The sequence below is a fragment of the Danio aesculapii genome, chromosome 4, assembly GCF_903798145.1.
Source record: "Danio aesculapii chromosome 4, fDanAes4.1, whole genome shotgun sequence".
NCBI classification, from domain to species: domain Eukaryota; kingdom Metazoa; phylum Chordata; class Actinopteri; order Cypriniformes; family Danionidae; genus Danio; species Danio aesculapii.
Window position 1 is genome coordinate 10,769,360 of NC_079438.1, and position 17,500 is coordinate 10,786,859.

At 39.3% G+C, this 17,500-nt stretch overlaps 3 non-coding genes across 3 annotated transcripts; all 3 read left to right on the forward strand.

The window, feature by feature from the left end:
• The first annotated feature begins 9,016 nt into the window (after positions 1–9,016).
• On the forward strand, positions 9,017–9,098 carry trnal-uaa (transfer RNA leucine (anticodon UAA)). The gene has a single exon. It is a non-coding gene; the product is annotated as a tRNA-Leu (tRNA).
• Positions 9,099–9,346: 248 nt separating this feature from the next.
• trnas-aga (transfer RNA serine (anticodon AGA)) lies at positions 9,347–9,428 on the forward strand. The gene has a single exon. It is a non-coding gene; the product is annotated as a tRNA-Ser (tRNA).
• Positions 9,429–9,892: 464 nt separating this feature from the next.
• trnas-uga (transfer RNA serine (anticodon UGA)) lies at positions 9,893–9,974 on the forward strand. Its single transcript has one exon. It is a non-coding gene; the product is annotated as a tRNA-Ser (tRNA).
• Positions 9,975–17,500: the final 7,526 nt, after the last annotated feature.

Consider the following 17,500-nt stretch of genomic DNA (forward strand, 5'->3'; position numbering starts at 1 on the left):
CTTAGTGAAGAGCCTCATTTACAATCTAGTAAAAGCTTAAAAAATATATTGTTTCAGTTTGATTTAGAAGATGCATGGAGAATTAAATTTCCTAAAGATAAGCAGTATACATGTGAAGTGAAGGTAGTAATGGGAAGGTGAGTGCAGCTAGGCTTGACAGATTTTATGTGTCACAAGGGCTTAAACAAAAACTAATTGATAGCTCTAGTTTAGACCAGTGGGCTTTACAGATCATCATCTTATTACTGTGACTTTTTGTTAAAGCAAGAAGTTAATAGATCTCAGTGGCATTTAATAATAAGTTACTTAAAGATGAGTTTTTTGTGAAAGTTTAAGATTTTTTGGGATAAATGGGAAAGAAAGAAGAGTGCTTTTAAATCTTTAAATCAGTGGGGGAGATTGGGGAAAGCTCAAATTAGAGTTTTTTGCCAACAATATACCTCTTTTCATCAGTTTGTTAAAACAAGCTATAGAAGTGGTTAAAGTGAAATAACAAGAATTGAAAACAAGTTTTTAAATGATGAAGAGACTGGGCACAATAATGAAGAGCTGCACACAAAGACTGGTTAAGCTCCCTGTTACAGAGTGAAAGGAGCTCTTGTGAGGTCACGATATACGCAACTAAAAGATATGGATTGCTTCAAGTACTTTCTTCTTAATTTAGAGGAGAAAAAGTCAGCGAGAGATCAGTATGACATGTCTTAAATGTCCAGATGGATCTTTAACAACATTGGGAGAAGATGAGAAGTTCTGCCATAGACTTTTATACCAAGCTATATGATAAAGGCAAATGCAATGAGCAGTGCGTTCTGGAACTTTTAGAAGATCTCCCTCAACTTACTACTACAGAACAAGTTGAACTGGATACAGAATTGAGTTATGAAGAACTTACTATTGCTGTTAATTAGTTGGTTTCTGGACGTGCCCCGGGAATAGATGGATTGTCTATTGACTTTTCTAAACATTTTTGGGAATACATCGGACCTGAATGTATGAGGTTTTAAAGAGCTCTTATGAAGAAAATGCACTACCTTCTCATGCAGAAAAGCTATTTTGACATTGTTTGCCTAAAAAGGAGATTTAACCGAACTAAAGAATTGGAGACCTGTTGCTCTGTTATGTACAGATTATAAAGTGCTTTCAAGAGCCTTGTCTAATAGGTTAAAACCTTTTATAGGTTTAATTGTACACATGGACCAAACTTATTGTATCCCAGATCGGACTATAACAGATAACTTGTTTTTAATGAGAGATGTGATGGATGTATGTAAAGTTTATAATCAGAGGGTTGGAATTTTATCATTAGATCAGGAGAAAGCCTTTGATAGAATAGATCATGAATTTTGTTTTCTGTTCTTAAGGCTTTCGGTTTTGGAGAGAAGTTTACAACATGGCTGAGTCTTCTTTTAATAATGCTTCTTGTGGTTAAGATAGGAGGGGGCATTAGTCGGCCTATAACAATAGAAGGGGAATAAGACAAGGCTGTCCTATTTCTGGACAACTTTATTCTCTATGTATTGAACCTCTTCTATGTTATTTAAGAAAGCATTTGGCTGGTTTTAGTTTATCATCTTCTGTAAATGAATCACCTTTAGTTGTTCTACTTATGCTGATGACATAATATATTTATCACAAATGACAATGATGATTTGAAACTGAAAGCTTTAAATGTGTATGAAAAAAGCCTCTTCATCAAAGGTTAATTGGGATAAAAGTAAAGCTTAATAATAGGTCAATAGAGAGAGAGAAAATATTCCAAAGTTACCAAGTGGGTTGAAGTGGGGGAAAATGGAATTAAATGTTGGGGGTTTTCTAGGCACAGAAACAATTTCAAGAAAAAAATTGGGAAGGGATAATGGAGAAGGTATCTGTGAAATTTGCCAAATGGAAATGGTTGATCCCTCAGATGTCATATCGTGGATGGGTTTTAGTAGCAAACAATTTTGGTTGCTTCTATGCTTTGGCATGAAGTTATGGTTTTAAATCCACCTAAGTGGTTTGAGTGAAAAGGTGCAGAAAGAAATTTTGGATTTTTTTTTTTTGGTCAGGGTATCATTGGATTAGAGCTGCGTACTCTATATTCCTCTCTGTGAGGGAGGTCAAGGTCTTGTTGACTTAACTTCTAGAATAGCAGCTTTTAGATTAAAAACTGCACAAAGATTTTTATATGGAAATAGTTTGAGATGGCATGAAACTGCGAAATTGCTTTTACAGAAGGCAGGGAAGTTGGGGTATGATAAACAACTTTTTTTGCTGAACCCTGAAAAGGTACATATTTCAGATCTAACATCTTTTATGATTCAGTATTGCAGGCGTGGCAAGTTTTAGAAGTGTCAAGAGATCCTAAATTTTTTCAGGAATGTGGATCTTTGAAGAGCCACTTTTTATAATGATTTTTTGAGTGTAAATTCTTTAAATTCTGACAGTATTCGTGTGGCATTGAGAGAGGCAGGCTGTACAAAGTTGGGCCATTTACTAAAAGCTATGCAGTCTTCAATTACCGTTCTGAGCCAATTGGTGAAAATAAGATCAGAAAGACTAATTAAAAGAATTGTAGTAGAAGTGTACGAATCTTTGCCAAACTCAATAAGGGATTTTATTAAGGATAATGATCTGATTAATCAGTGGGAAGATGGATGTGAATATGTTTTTCCGGTTTTAGATATTTCGGAGACTGTGAAAGATTGGATTTTTTCAGAAAATGATTTTCTGTCACATGTGGATGGTCTTTTGTTTCTTTTGAAGAGTTGGGCAAGAAAGAAGCATAATGATCAGTGAAAGTAATTCATAGTAAATATCTTAAGGGGATGAAGGAATCAAATGGTATGGTCTATTTAGTCAGGAAATTTCTGTAAAAGGAAGATGGAGATCTTTGTATAAAATGCCAATAGTAAACGGACGGGGGATCTTCAGTGGAGAATAATTCACGGGCTGTAGCGACTAATAAACATGTTTCACATTTTAATCCCAATCAGAAATAGAATGCTTTTTTGTAATCAGACAGAACCATTGATGCATTTGTTCTGTGGATGTAATAGACTGAAAGTGTTATTCGATTTTTGGAACTTTGGGTTATGAAATGGGGAGAATGTTTTCATTTCCTTTGTTCATTTTGGTCCGAAATATTCTGTCAAGAAAAAAACAAAAAATGTCTTGTTGAACTTGTTTTTGGAGTGGCTAAACTGTCTATATGGATTTCAAGGAAAAACAAAATTCAGAAAAATGGATCAAAAGAGTTTTTAAAGTTATATGGGAATGTTAGAAGCTCGACTAAAAATTGAGTATGCATTTATAAATTAACAAATAATTTAAAATCTTTGTGGATAAATGGTCTGTTGAAAGGTTTCTGTGTATTGTGGAGAGTGATGGAGAGTTGGTTTTGTCTTTTTAATGTTTTGAATACTGTTAAAGTTTGAGGATGTTGAAAAAGTGTTAACTTTTTTTGGAATAAAAGTATGTTATCTCTCTCTCTCTCTCTCACTCTCTCTCAGACAAACATGCTCTTTCTCTCACACACACATACAGTTCATGCTCACTCTTATACACTCACACAACAAAAGTACACATGTACATGCTCTCTCTCTCTCTCTCTCTCTGTCTCTCACACACACACACACACACAGTCTTATACACAATCACACACACACACACCTGTACACACTCTCACTCACACACTCACTATTGTACATGCTCTCTCTCACACACAGTTTTACAGATGCTTTCTCTCTTACACACATATACATGCTCTCACACACATATTGTACAAACACACACACTTGACCACACAATCACTCACATACTCACTCTTGTACATGCTCTCTCATACACACTGACATTCTTTCTCTCATAGACACACGTACATGCTCTCTCTCTCTCTCTCTCTCTCTCACACACACAACACAAGCACGCACGCACGCACGCACACCACACACACCACACCACACAAGCATGTGATCTCTCTCACACACAGTCTTATACATGCTCTCCCTCTTAGATATACATGTACATGCTCTCACTCACCACATAGTACACAAACTTGTTGCATACACACACACACACAACTTGCACACTCTCACTCACACACATATTGTACACACACTTGTTGCATACACACACGCTTGTACACACTCTCACTAACACACTCACTATTGTACATGCTCTCTCACACACACTACATTCTATCTCTGTCTCAAATGTACTTTTTTCACGCTCTTACACACACACACACAGATGTGCCAGTGTTAATGATACTTCTTTCTATAATTTACGTGCTCATTAGGCTTAATATAGGTGGTTGCATTGTGATTATTTGGTGATGAAGGTATTAATTGTTTTAAATAGTTTTTCAGCTAATAATGTTCATGATGTCATACAGCGCTACAAAAGGCTTTTGAAGCTGACAAGACGTGGAGCAACCATGACCAGAGCACTCCAGAGAAGGTGTCTCTCGAAATGCAGTGGCCCAGCTCGCTCCAATTGCAGAGCTGTACTTTGCTAACAGTGAGCAATTTAACAGCATCAGCTTCACACCAGGAAAATGAACAGAGTTTGCTCAAAAGTGTAGAGAGCTCATTGCTGGAGATGTTCACATAAAAGTCCCATCAATGAAAAGGAAGGGTTCACTTTTGCCTTTATGTCTGAATAAGTGATTAGAGTAGATTTGCTATGTCGCTTATTGTTAAGGCCATGTTTATTGTATGTTTCTTTGTTCAATAATGTTTCTGTTTACTGTTGTTAAAATGTAGAAGCAAAAAGTAGAGCACAATAAGCTCAGCTTATAATGCCAAAAATATATTATATTGAGATCAGATGCAAAAACCTTTAAATGCCGTCTAAATTCATTAAATTTCTTTTCCCTTTTTTAATCCTGGGTCGCCACAGCGGAATGAACCACAAACTTATTCAGCACATGTTTTACACAGCAGATGCCCTTTCAGCTGCAACCCATTACTGGGAAACATCCATACACACTCATTCTCACAACATATTCACTACGGACTATTTGAGCTTACTAAATTCACCTGTACCACATGTCTGACATCTTGCTGTGAGGCAAACGTGTTACCCACTGCGCCACCACGTCACTCCACAGTCTAAATTGTATTTCTAAAATTAGTTATTTTTCAGCCGACTATGTTAAGACAATGAAAAAAAACATTCTTTGCCACAAAATAGTTAAATTACTGAACTGAGCCTGAAAAAATTATGAATTTAAAAAAAAAAAAATTTATATAGCGCTGCATGGTGGTGCAGGGTAGCACGTTCGCCTCACAGGAAGAAGGTCACTGGTTTGAGCCTCGGCTGGGTCAGTTTGTGTTTCTGTGTGGAGTTTGCATGTTCTCCCGGTGTTCGCGTTGGTTTCCTCTGGGTGCTCCGGTTCCCCCCACAAGTCCAAAAACATGTGGTGAGGTGAATTGGGTTGGCTAAATTGTCCTTAGTTCATGTGTGTAAGTGATTGTGTATGGATGTTTCCCAGTGATGGGTTGCAGCTGTAAGGGCATCAGTTGCATAAAAACATATGCTGGATAAATTGGCGGTTCATTCCGCTGGGATGTAACAACAATTGTTCTTAATTGTCCTGAACCAAATGTTTCTTCAGCTTAATTACCTGGGCTGTTAATTTTTTTATTTTATTTTGTTTTGACAGCAATAAATTAAAAGCAGTTGGACGAACTAATGACTCTGGTATTTATTTGTATGTTCTTGTACGTGTGGTGCTGTTGTGTTTTTGTCTTCAAATACTTGCATCAGTGTCACTACTACCCGTCTGTTGACTATCTGCTGAACATTTACAGATTAGTAGCCATGCTGTCTGTGAATTTGGCTCCTTACAGTCATTCAACAGCATTTCTTAGGTTTTCTCTTCATTTTGATGGGCCCGTGTGACAACAGATGAGCTGATAAATGGGGGCACCTATGGTAAAAAATCTACTTTTCAAGCTGTTTGGACAGTCATATGTACATGTATGGTGTATAGACCATCATATTGGGGTGATATAAGCACACCAGTGCTTTTTTTTCAATTTAACAACATAAAACGATGGACCAATTGGAGCGGTTTTCAAACCGACCGCAACTTTATGTAGGAGTGCGGTTCCAACCGCCCACCAATATTGATTGACAGGCGCGTCATCATATCCCCAGTTTGTGATTCACGTCCGCCATTTTCAGCGTGAGTCGAAGCGATATCACTAAAGGAACACACTACATATTTTTAGATGCAAGGCTCATTGGGCTCAACACAAGAGCAATATTCTCCACATTGCTCTAATCGGAATTATTGGTTGTATCTTTAGGTAGGTTTGCAAACATGTGTACTTCTCATTGAGTCTACCTTATACTTCAGCCGTTTGCATTTCTCGCGATCCCAAAGCTCCATGTGATCTTAACTAGCATGCGTTTTAGAATTCTAAACATAGGTTTCTATCAGGGTACACTCAAGTCGACGGCTGGGCGCCGCGGACCGCTGCAGACTTGAATTACCGTTGTGTGTACCCTGATAGAAACCTATGTTTAGAATTAAAAAATGCATGGTGCGATGATTCGGGACACTTCATGTTTCTGCCGCGCCACAGAGAGTGTCTTAGTTAATTCAAAGTTAATTCAGTGTGCGTGATTATTAGTTCCTGTGTACAAGCTCGGCACTTGAAACTAGCACACAGTTGGCTGTAAAACTGTACAAAGACACATATGATTTTGTACTCTCTGCTTGGTCTGTGTCAGAGTCGTACATGTACGACTGATTGCTGAACCTCTCACTGCTGCTCCTTCTCTGTCTGCCTGTCAGACTCTGTTGCAAACGCAGAGCGGGTGAGCTCATGGCCCCACCACTTGTTACGTTGGCGGGAAGCCGAAACTAACTTACATGTGAAGCAACACACCCATAAATCAGCGAACTGTGGACACGCCCCCAACATGACACTTTTAACACATAATAAAAAAATCTGAATTGTGTTTTAAACTTAACCTAAACTGGCACACTCAGAAGAACCATAATATTAATATTAAATCATAAAAAAGAGGTAAACTATGTGCCCTTTAAAGTAAAATAACTGTCTACTGAAAGTTAGGTTAAATGCAACAAATAGTTAATTGAACACTCTTAGATTGTTCCTAACCCTTATTTTATATTTGATTAAAGTTTATGTTAAAATATCTTGCGTTGCTACTTATAGGCATCTGAATGTTTACTCAAAGTCTATTCATAAACTGGATAACAACTACATGCAGAAATAACAACAAACATCTTGGAGGTCAATGTTCTGAAAACTTGTTGCGGATTTGTTGCATATCTACTGATACACTGTTGAACATCTAGAACCTAAATTGAACCTAAAATAATAAATGTTTACATGCTGTAGACATTGTATTGATTGCCTAAGAACATTTAAAGACAATCTACAGATACTATCCAGATGAAAGTAAACAGATAAGAACTTGAAAAGTAACTTACGGTCAGCAGACTATCTAAAGGGGGACCATCAAAATAAAGTGTTACCCGGCTCCTTTTCGTTGGCATCTTGTTGAAGGCATACAAAAGATCCATGACAAATGATTGGCGAAATGGCCCAGTGGCCAAGGGATAAGGCATCAACCTCCGCGGCTTGGGATTGTTGGTTCAAGTCCCATCTGGGTTGTCTTTGAAGGTCTCACTTCAATTTGGGAGCAATGTTTGGTGGATGAAACACGGTAGCTGTGAAAACCTTCTTGAGATGTGTTGCATGTCATTAACTTCCTGCATTGCCATGCATATTACCTCTTATGACTAAAAGGGTAACGAGATACCTAACGCGAAAGGCCATTTTGAATCCTGCATGGTGCCTACAGAGAAGAGACTGTGTACAAAGACAAAATGGTGCTTACATAAAGCTGGTGGGTTGTTCAAGATCTGTAAACAAATCTAACAACCGAATCATTGCCGGTCCTTTTTTTGTCTGTATAATTGTACACGTTAGACTGATTTAGATCAGAAGTCCACTAAATGTTCATTCACTAAAGTCACAGCAAAGCTAGTACAATTAACATAAAAACACCTTGGATAGCACAGCACCGCTGGTTTTTCTATGACTGTCGTAGGGCTCATCAGGGATTTGAATCCAGGACCTCTCGCACTCAAAGCAAGAATCATACCCCTAGACCAACGAGCCCTGAAGAAGCAGTCTGCAGTGCCACAAAAAATTCTGTGAGACCGATCCAATCTACTCTTTGTTCATGTTGTTTTTGTTACGTGTGTCAGCAACTCCCTGGAGGCATATTACAGTTCACAGTAAGTATAAAACAGTCCAGTGGCCTAATGGATAAGGCACAGCCTTCGAAGCTGGGGATTGTGGGTTTAAAGTACCAACTGGGCTGTCTTTGATGCAGTTCCTTTTAAGTTGACTGTGCAAGACAATCCAGTATTACCTTTAAAAAGCTAGGTTCATACCCTTAGGTCAAAAAGACATGACAATGGAAAACTCCTCAGAGAAGCTGTTTTGTCATTAGGTGTACACATCAGATCGTCTGAATGCAATATGGCATAGGGATCCTAAAGAACTTTTCTGAGTAACAAGAACTTCCTGAGCCATACATCAGATATGACAAAGTTTAATGTTGACCCAGTGGCCTAATGCATAAGGCATCAGCCTTCGAAGCTGGGGATTGTGGGTTCAAGTCCCATCTGGGTTGTCTTTGTTGGGTTACATTTTAGTTGTGTGAGACAATTCCGACTGGTCTTCTCAAAACTTAGGCGTGATGATCTGAGGACAATAGTTAGCTTCGAATTATCAGACTTGATGCACACTTCAAATAAGATTCATCCAATCTTGCTTGAATCTCACTGTCACGTTACAAACCTAAATGGTTCCGCTAAGCTTTGGTAATGGAGATCTTGACTTCAAGTACCCGTGGCTTTCAACTAATGCTTTCAAGCAATGCTTGTGCCGCTTTTTACAACCTCAGGCCATTTATGCCCCAATTGTGCTGCGTTCAATGTTGCCCACATTCAGCAGAAAAAGTCAGCAGGCTACCACCATGCGTAGTCGTGGCCGAGAGGTTAAGGAGATGGACTTAAAATCCATTGGGGTCTCCCCGCGCAGGTTCGAACCCTGCCGACTACGGAACAGCCAGCTACTTTTGCTTTTTCGCTCTGTGAGGGAACTGTGGCATTTGCTCTGAATTCAGATCATCAGCTTGTGTGGAAAGAGTGCCCATGAAGTTAGCTGAGTGTATTGGATTAGAGAGCTATGCTGTCCCTGCTTCCCAGAGATTGTACAGAAAAGTTGCACTAGAGCTAGTGCACCTTCCTCTACCCCTGTTGACCCTGTGTTTGGTTGCCACCTCAGCAGGAGAGAGAAAGCAGACATCTGTAGTCGTGGCCGAGTGGTTAAGGCGATGGACTAGAAATCCATTGGGGTTTCTCTGCGCAGGTTCGAATCCTGCCGACTACATTGTTTTGCACGTCCACTTATGTTGTTGTTCTCTTTTCTTTCAAGCCTTCTATACGTAATTGGAATCCTCCTCTGCATCTCACAAACAAGCCCCTGTCACTTAGTGACCAGGCAGCTGTGGGTGAGCGACAGTGGTTTGCCGCGACCGTACAGTGATCTGTACTCTGTGTTGTGGCCAGAGAAATCCCAGTTTGAATCCCGGTCACAAACCAGTGTCCTTTAGTGTCCAGTGAGCTGCAGAGCTTATCGGTGAGCGAGTGGTGTTCCGTGATCGTATTGTGGTCAGTACTCTGCGTTGTGGCCGCAGTAAGCCCGGTTTGAATCCAGGTCACGGCAGCGTGTTCCTGTTAACTGCGAGCAATGCTTGTGCTGCTTTTTACAACCTCAGGCCATTTATGCCCCAACTGTGCTGCGTTCAATGTTGCCCACATTCAGCAGAAAAAGTCAACTGGCTGCGATCATGCATAGTCGTGGCCGAGAGGTTAAGGCGGTGGACTTGAAATCCATTGAGGTCTCCCCGCGCAGGTTCGAACCCTGCCGACTACGGAACAGCCAGCTGCTTTTGCTTTTTCTCTCTGTGAGAGGAACGTGGCTTTTGCGACGTTTGGTTGCGGGCCTACCTGTTTAATCCCATATTGAATAATTCAAGTCCAGCGACTAGTCGCAATTTAGCTTTTTTTGTAGTCCCTACACTCTGATGTGCCTAGAGAAACGTTCAATAAATTGACAGCAACATCTTGTACGGCACATCAAGATTGGGATTTGATAGTTTTTTTTCCAAGTCGCCCAGTCCTTTTTGGCTGTCCCTTTGTGGCACATTTTCCCCACTCCATCTGCTTCTGGAGAGTTGCTTTATGCACAGCTCTTTTCAAGACTGATGCTAGCACAGTTCTAAAAGGCCCAGGCGAAATGTGCTTTTGGCCATGCTTTTGGACCATGGCTTTGGTAACACCTAATGACTTCAAGGTCTTTCACGGTGCAGCTCAGCAGTGGCATGGCACAGCTCTGAAACGCCGTTTCCTGGAGGACGCCTGCATCTGTTTTTTTTAAGAGGACGCAGGTCTGTGCTGTGATGAGAAAGTGTTGTCAGCTGGCACTGGGCTTGCAGAGGGCCAACTCCGCAAACAGGTGCTTTCATAGACAGGAGCCCCACATAGCTCAGTCGATATAGCATCAGACTTTTAATCTGACGATCCAGGGTTCAAGTCCCTGTTTGGGCGAAGGCCTGTCTGTTTGTCAGAATCCCAGTTTGAATCCTCGTCACAGCAGCGCGTACCTGTTAACGGAAAGCTGGGCTGAGTTTTCGCCACCTCAGGCCACGGCTGGATATCTCACCCCAACCTCTGCTGTTTCTAGTGTTGCCCACATCCGGCCAACAGAGCGGACGAGTCAAGGCCAGGTGTAGTCGTGGCCGAGAGGTTAAGGCGATGGACTTGAAATCCATTGGGCTCTCCCAGCGCAGATTCGAACCCTGCTGACTACGTCAGTTAGTATTTCCACAAAGTCCACTTGCTGTTTTTGCTCATTGCCCCCTAATGGAAATGCCGTCCTCCTCTGAATCTCGCAAACAAACCAGTGTTCCTTAGTGTCCAGGCAGCTGCAGAGCTTATCGGTGAGTGAGCGGTGTGCCGTGATGGTATAGTGGTCAGTACTCTGTGTTGTGGCTGCAGCAACCCCGGTTCGAATCCGGGTCACTGCAGCGTGTTCCTATTAACTGCGAGCAATGCTTGTGCTGCTTTTTACAACCTCAGGCCATTTATGCCCCAACTGTGCTGCGTTCAATGTTGCCCACATTGAGCAGAAAAAGTCAACAGCCTGCCACCATGTGTAGTCGTGGCCGATAGGTTAAGGCGATGGACTTGAAATCCACTGGGGTCTCCCCGCGCAGCTTCGAACCCTGCTAACTCAGGAGCCGGCAGCCGTTTTTTGCTTTTTCTCTCTGTGAGAGGAACTGTGGCTTTTGCGACGTTTGGTTGCGGGCCTGCGTGATTAATCCCATATTGAATAATTCAAGTCCAGCGACTAGTTGGAATTTAGCTTTTTTTGTAGTCCCTACACTCTGGTTGCCTAGAGAAACGTTCAATAAATCGACAGCAACATCTTGTACGGCTCATCAAGATTGGGATTTGATAGTTTTTTTTTCCAAGTCGCCCAGTCCTTTTGGCTGTCCCTTTGTGGCACATTTTCCCCACTCCATCTGCTTCTGGAGAGTTGCTTTATGCACAGCTCTTTTCAAGACTGATGCTAGCACAGTTCCAAAAGGCCCAGGCGAAATGTGCTTTTGGCCATGTTTTTGGACCATGGCTTTGGTAACACTAATGACTTCAAGGTCTTTCACGGTGCAGCTTAGCTTAGCAGTGGCATGGCACAGCTCTGAAACGCCGTTTCCTAGAGGACGACTGCATCTGTTATTTTTAAGAGGACGCAGGTCTGTGCTGTGATGAGAAAGTATTGTCGGGGGGTAAGGGAGATCTTGACTTCAAGTACCTCGTGGCTTTCAACTAATGGTCTCTTATTAGGTGGATGATGATGAAATGCAAACAAGAAAATAGCTGCAGTGATTTTAAGTTAATGAGAGTGGCCTTGGTTGGAATTTGAAACTCAAGACCAGTCACACCCTACACGAGAACCATACCCCAGGACCAATGAGACGAATGTGGATGATTGCACAATGAAAATGTTTTGACCATTAGTTGCACACATCTTTTTTGATGGAATGCAAACTGGCATCGAGATCCTAAAGTGCAGTTTCCATGCGTTGGCATCTTGTGAAGGCATACAAAAGATCCATGACAAATGATTGACGAAATGGCCCAGTGGCCTAATGGATAAGGCATCAACCTCCGGGGCTTGGGATTGTTGGTTCAAGTCCCATCTGGGTTGTCTTTGAAGGTCTTACTTCTATTTGGGAGCAATGTTTGGTGGATGAAACACGGTAGCTGTCAAAACCTTCTTGAGATGTGTGTGCATGTCATAACTTTCTGCATTGCCATGCATATTACCTATTATGACTAAAAGGGTAACGAGATACCTAACGCGAAAGGCCATTTTGAATCCTGCATGGTGCCTACAGAGAAGAGACTGTGTACAAAGACAAAAATGGTGCTTACATATAAGCTGGTGGGTTGTTCAGATCCATAACAAATCTAACAACCGAATCATTGCCACTCCTTTTTTGTCTGTATAATTGTACATGTTAGACTGATTTAGATCAGAAGTCCACTAAATTTCATTCACTAAAGTCACAGCAAAAGCTGCTACAATTAACATATAAACACCATGGATAGCACAGCACAGCTGCTTTTTCTATGACTGTCATAGGGCTCGTCCGGATTTGAACCCGGGACCTCTCGCACCCAAAGCGAGAATCATACCCCTAGACCAACGAGCCCTGAAGAAGCAGTCTGCAGTGCCACAAAAAATTCTGTGAGACCGATCCAATCTACTCTTTGTTTGTTGTTTTTGTTACGTGTGTCAGCAACTCCCTGGAGGCATATTACAGTTCACAGTAAGTATGAAACAGTCCAGTGGCCTAATGGATAAGGCACCAGCCTTCGAAGCTGGGGATTGTGGGTTTAAAGTACCAACTGGGTTGTCTTTGATGCAGTTCCTTTTAAGTTGACTGTGCAAGACAATCCAGTGTTACCTTTAAAAAGCTAGGTTCATACCCTTAGGTCAAAAAGACATGACAATGGAAAACTCCTCAGAGAAGCTGTTTTGTCATTAGGTGTACATATCAGATCGTCTGAATGTAATATGGCATAGGGATCCTAAAGTACTCTTTTCTGAGTAACAAGAACTTCCTGAGCCATACATCAGATATGACAAACACTAGTGTTTACCCATTGGCCTAATGGAAAAGGCATCAGCCTTCAAAGCTGGGGATTGTGGGTTCAAGTCCCATCTGGGTTGTCTTTGTTGGGCTACATTTAAGTTGTGTGAAACAATTCCGACTGGTCTTCTCAAAACTTAGACGTGATGATCTGAGGACAATAGCTAGCTTCGAATCTCAGACTTGCTGCACACTTCAAATAGATTCATCCAATCTTGCTTGAATCTCACTGTCATGTTACAAAGCTAAAAGGTTCTGCTAAGCTTTGGTAATGGAGATCTTGACTTCAAGTACCCCGTGGCTTTCAACTAACGGTCTCATGTTAGGTGGATGATGATGAAATGCAAACAAGGAAATAGCTGCAGAAAGGTTTGTGATTTCAAGTTAATGAGAGTGGCCTGTCTGGAATTTGAAACTCAAGACCAGTCACACTATACGCGAGAACCATACCCCAGGACCAATAGACACGAATGTGGATGATGGGACATAGGACCCAAATGACCACATTTGTTTAAAAATATTTCATTGTTTTTTTCCACTGCTTTGTTTTCTTTTTCTAGATACTTTTTATTCTTTTCACTCTTAAACTATTTTTCCTTTGTTCTACATCTATTAAACCCAACCCACCCTTGTCTGTTTCCCCTACAACTGTATTAAAAGCAATCCTTGGTGGCTTACCTCCCCATAAAAAATCAGTAAAACATTTTTCAACCTCTTTTCTATCCACATTGGCATTTCTAAAACATATAAAACATGCCACAACTTAGACTCCATTAAAACATTTATAATTAAAACTTTCCTTTTAATGTCAGTGTTCTTAGTTTCCAGTAATTTAACCTCCTTTCTATATCTGTTAAAAAACCCTCCCACATCTTATCTCTAGCTGTTCTGGCATCTTTCCCCATTAAAACCCCTAAAATCTTTATTTCTTCTACTTCTTTAAAATTGGTGCAATCTGCTAAATCTGTCTCCTTTCCAAACTTCATATAAACCGTTTTGTCTTCATTTACTTACTTCCCGATCCTTTACAAAACTGTTGGTACTATTTTCATCGCTTCTTTCACACTCTCTTTTCCTTTTACTATTAATGTAGTGTCATCTGCATATTGAAACATTTTATTTACTTTATTTTCTTCAATTTCCATTCCTTTTATTTTTTCTTCTTCACTGATAGCTAGGCCCAGGGATTCTGCCACAAGTGAATATAAGAGTGCTGACAGAGGACATCCTTGCCTTATCGATCTTGTTATTTTAAAACATTCTGTTAAAAAGCCATTACATTTAATTTTTGTTAAAATACCCTTATATAAAATCCTGATCCATTTTCTAAAAACTTCTCCAAAACCAAACTTTTTAAGTACTTCAAATAAAAACTGGTGTTCAACTCTGTCAAAAGCTTTTTCCAAATCCAAACTTATGATATATCCTTCCTCTTTTTTGTCCTTCATATATTCTATGATGTCTTTTATGCTCATTGTTATCTGCTATGTCTCTTCCTTTTATGCGTAGGCCTGTGTTGTTTGAATTATTTTTGGCATCACTTCTTTTAATCGATTTGCTAAAATTTAGTTAAAATCTTCAAATCTGTGTTTAACATTGTGATTGGTCTGTAATTTTTTACAATGTCTTTTCTCCTTTTTTGTGTATTAATTTCATTAATCCCATTCCCATTCTTTCATTTAATTCTTCTTTTTGCAGTATTTCTTTAAAAATTTCAGTTAAAATTGGTATTAAAATTTCCTTAAAACATACGTAAAATTCACTATTTAACCCGTCTATTCCTGGACTTTTCCTTTTGTTCAAGCTTTCTATTGCTTTTCTTATTTCTTCTTCTCTTATTTCTTGGTCACATTCTCTTTTATCCTCTTCATCTATTTTGTTTTTATCTGTTTTAATAATTTTTCCATTTGTAATTCATCAACTCCTTGTGTTTTAAATAACTCCTCATAGTATGTTTTTATTTCTTTTAAAATGTCTTCATTTCCTTCTATGCTTTCTCCTTTTGCTCCTTGTATTATCTTTATCGTTTCTGCTTTTCCTTTTTGTCTTTCTAAATCAAAGAAGAATTTTGTGCACTTTTCTCCCTCTACTACATATTTGCTTTGCTTCTTAGTCTAGCTCCTTCATATTTCTTTTCCTCAATTTCTTTCAGTTTTCCTCCATTTCTTTTATTTTTGTATGTCTTTTTCATTTTTTTCTAGTTCTTTTCTAAGATTTCTTTATTGTTTTTTCTTGGTGTCTTTTATTCTTTTGTATTATTCTACAAAATTGTATTGTAGTTTTTTAATCAGATATTTGACATTTTCCCACCATAGTCTTTTGTCTTCATTATATATTTGGTTTCCTTTTTCCTTTTCTATTATTCCTTTTATTTTTTTAACATAGTCTTCATTTTTTAAAATGTCACTATTTAATGTCCACACCCCTGGGCCTCTTTGTATTTCTTCTGTATTAAATTAAACAATAAAAATTTATGGTCACTTAAAACAGTTTCATCGTACTTTATTTTTTCTATATAAATTTCTATATTTCTTGTGCATAACACATAGTCTATTCTCGATTGAGTTACAAAATTCCCTACTATTTGTCTTCTAGAAAACTCCTTTTTCTTCCCGTTTCTCTCTCTCCAAATGTCTATCATTCCTTTTTCCTCCATTAGTGATTTTAGTTCTTTTCTTCCTGTGTCTGATTTAAAAACCATACCTTGTTATGTCCTGTCTGCTAAAAACAGTGTTAAAATCCCCACATACTATTATTTGTTTATAGTCGTTTAAAAACCTTCTTAAAAGTTAAAAAAGCTTTTCTTTTCACTCTTCATTGGGTGCATGCACGTTAACTAAAATTATATCTTTCCCTTCATATTTTATTTCTAAAATCATACATTTCCCTTGTTTGTCTTTATATATTACTTTACTCATTTGTAGTGCATTCTTTTATTAAAATAGCTACTCCTCTCCCAGCTTTCCCATCTCCATTACTATAATAAAAGTCCCCATCCCACTCTTTTTTATATACGTCCATCACCTCATTTTTCCAATTTGTTCTTGTAAAATAATTATTTCTTCTCTTTTACACTTTTCTTTTACATTTTCAAATTTTCTGATGTCTAAAAGCCCTCTTGCATTAAAAGACACAATTCCTAAAACCATAAATAAGATAAAAACATTCATAAAAACCATCATCTCAGTCCATCTCTTCCAAGCCCTTTAGCAACTCATACTTATTTGCGCATTCAATTTCTTCATCTTTTAGCAGTTTTTCCTTGCAGTCTCTAAATTAGGTTTTATCTTTATCGATCTTCTTTTTTTGATGATTTCACCTGTGTCTCTTTGTTTCCCTCCTTTTGTAAATGTTCCTCTAACTCGTCTTGCTCCTCATTACTTTGGTCTTTTGTCTCCACTGTGTCCAATGCCTTTTGAAAACTGTCTGTCATGTCCATTTGTGTCCAAATATGTCTTCCTGTTGTCCTTGTTGTAAGTCTTTATTATTCGAATTGCTCATTTCTGCTGCTTCCAAAACATTCCTTAAACTGTCAGTCATATCCATTTTGAGTCCATGTTGTCCCTTCCTGTTCAGTGACTCTGTCCTTTCCATTAGCCTCATTCTCTTGTAGTTTTTCACTTTTAGATTCTGTTCTTCTGTCTTGTGTTGTTGTTTTGTCCTCTGACTGTATATTGTCTCCTTCATACATCTGTCTGTCTACCCGCTGCTCTACCTCCTCCTCCTCTTCCCCCATCCAACATTCACATTATTTAAACCCTTATTACAATCCGGGCACTTCACCGCATCGCAATCCCTTGCGAAATGCCCCCTTTCCTCGCACTTAAAACACTTAAAATCTGGACAGTCTTTCACCACATGATCTGGGCTCATGCACAGCCTGCAAGTTTTCACCTGATGGCTGTGCATCACCCTAAAGTATTGTGGTCCTTCTGCTGTCTCTATTCTTGTGCTGTACGGGAGGACGCCACTTCTTTGGGGAATCTGGTTTTAACAAACCTCGTCCCATCTTCAATATCTGTGCCCGGATAAAACCTTCTTTTAATTTTTGAAATGGGACAAACTCCCCAATGATCCAATTTGTCTAAAATATCTATGTCAGCAACATAGACAGGCAGATGCATGAAGGAGACAACATAATCGCGTTTTGTAGCCTCTTTACTGTACAGTTTATCCCTTTAATAGTCAATCCGTCTGTTAACACATCAGCATCTTCCTCTCTTTCAAGTGTTACTTCATA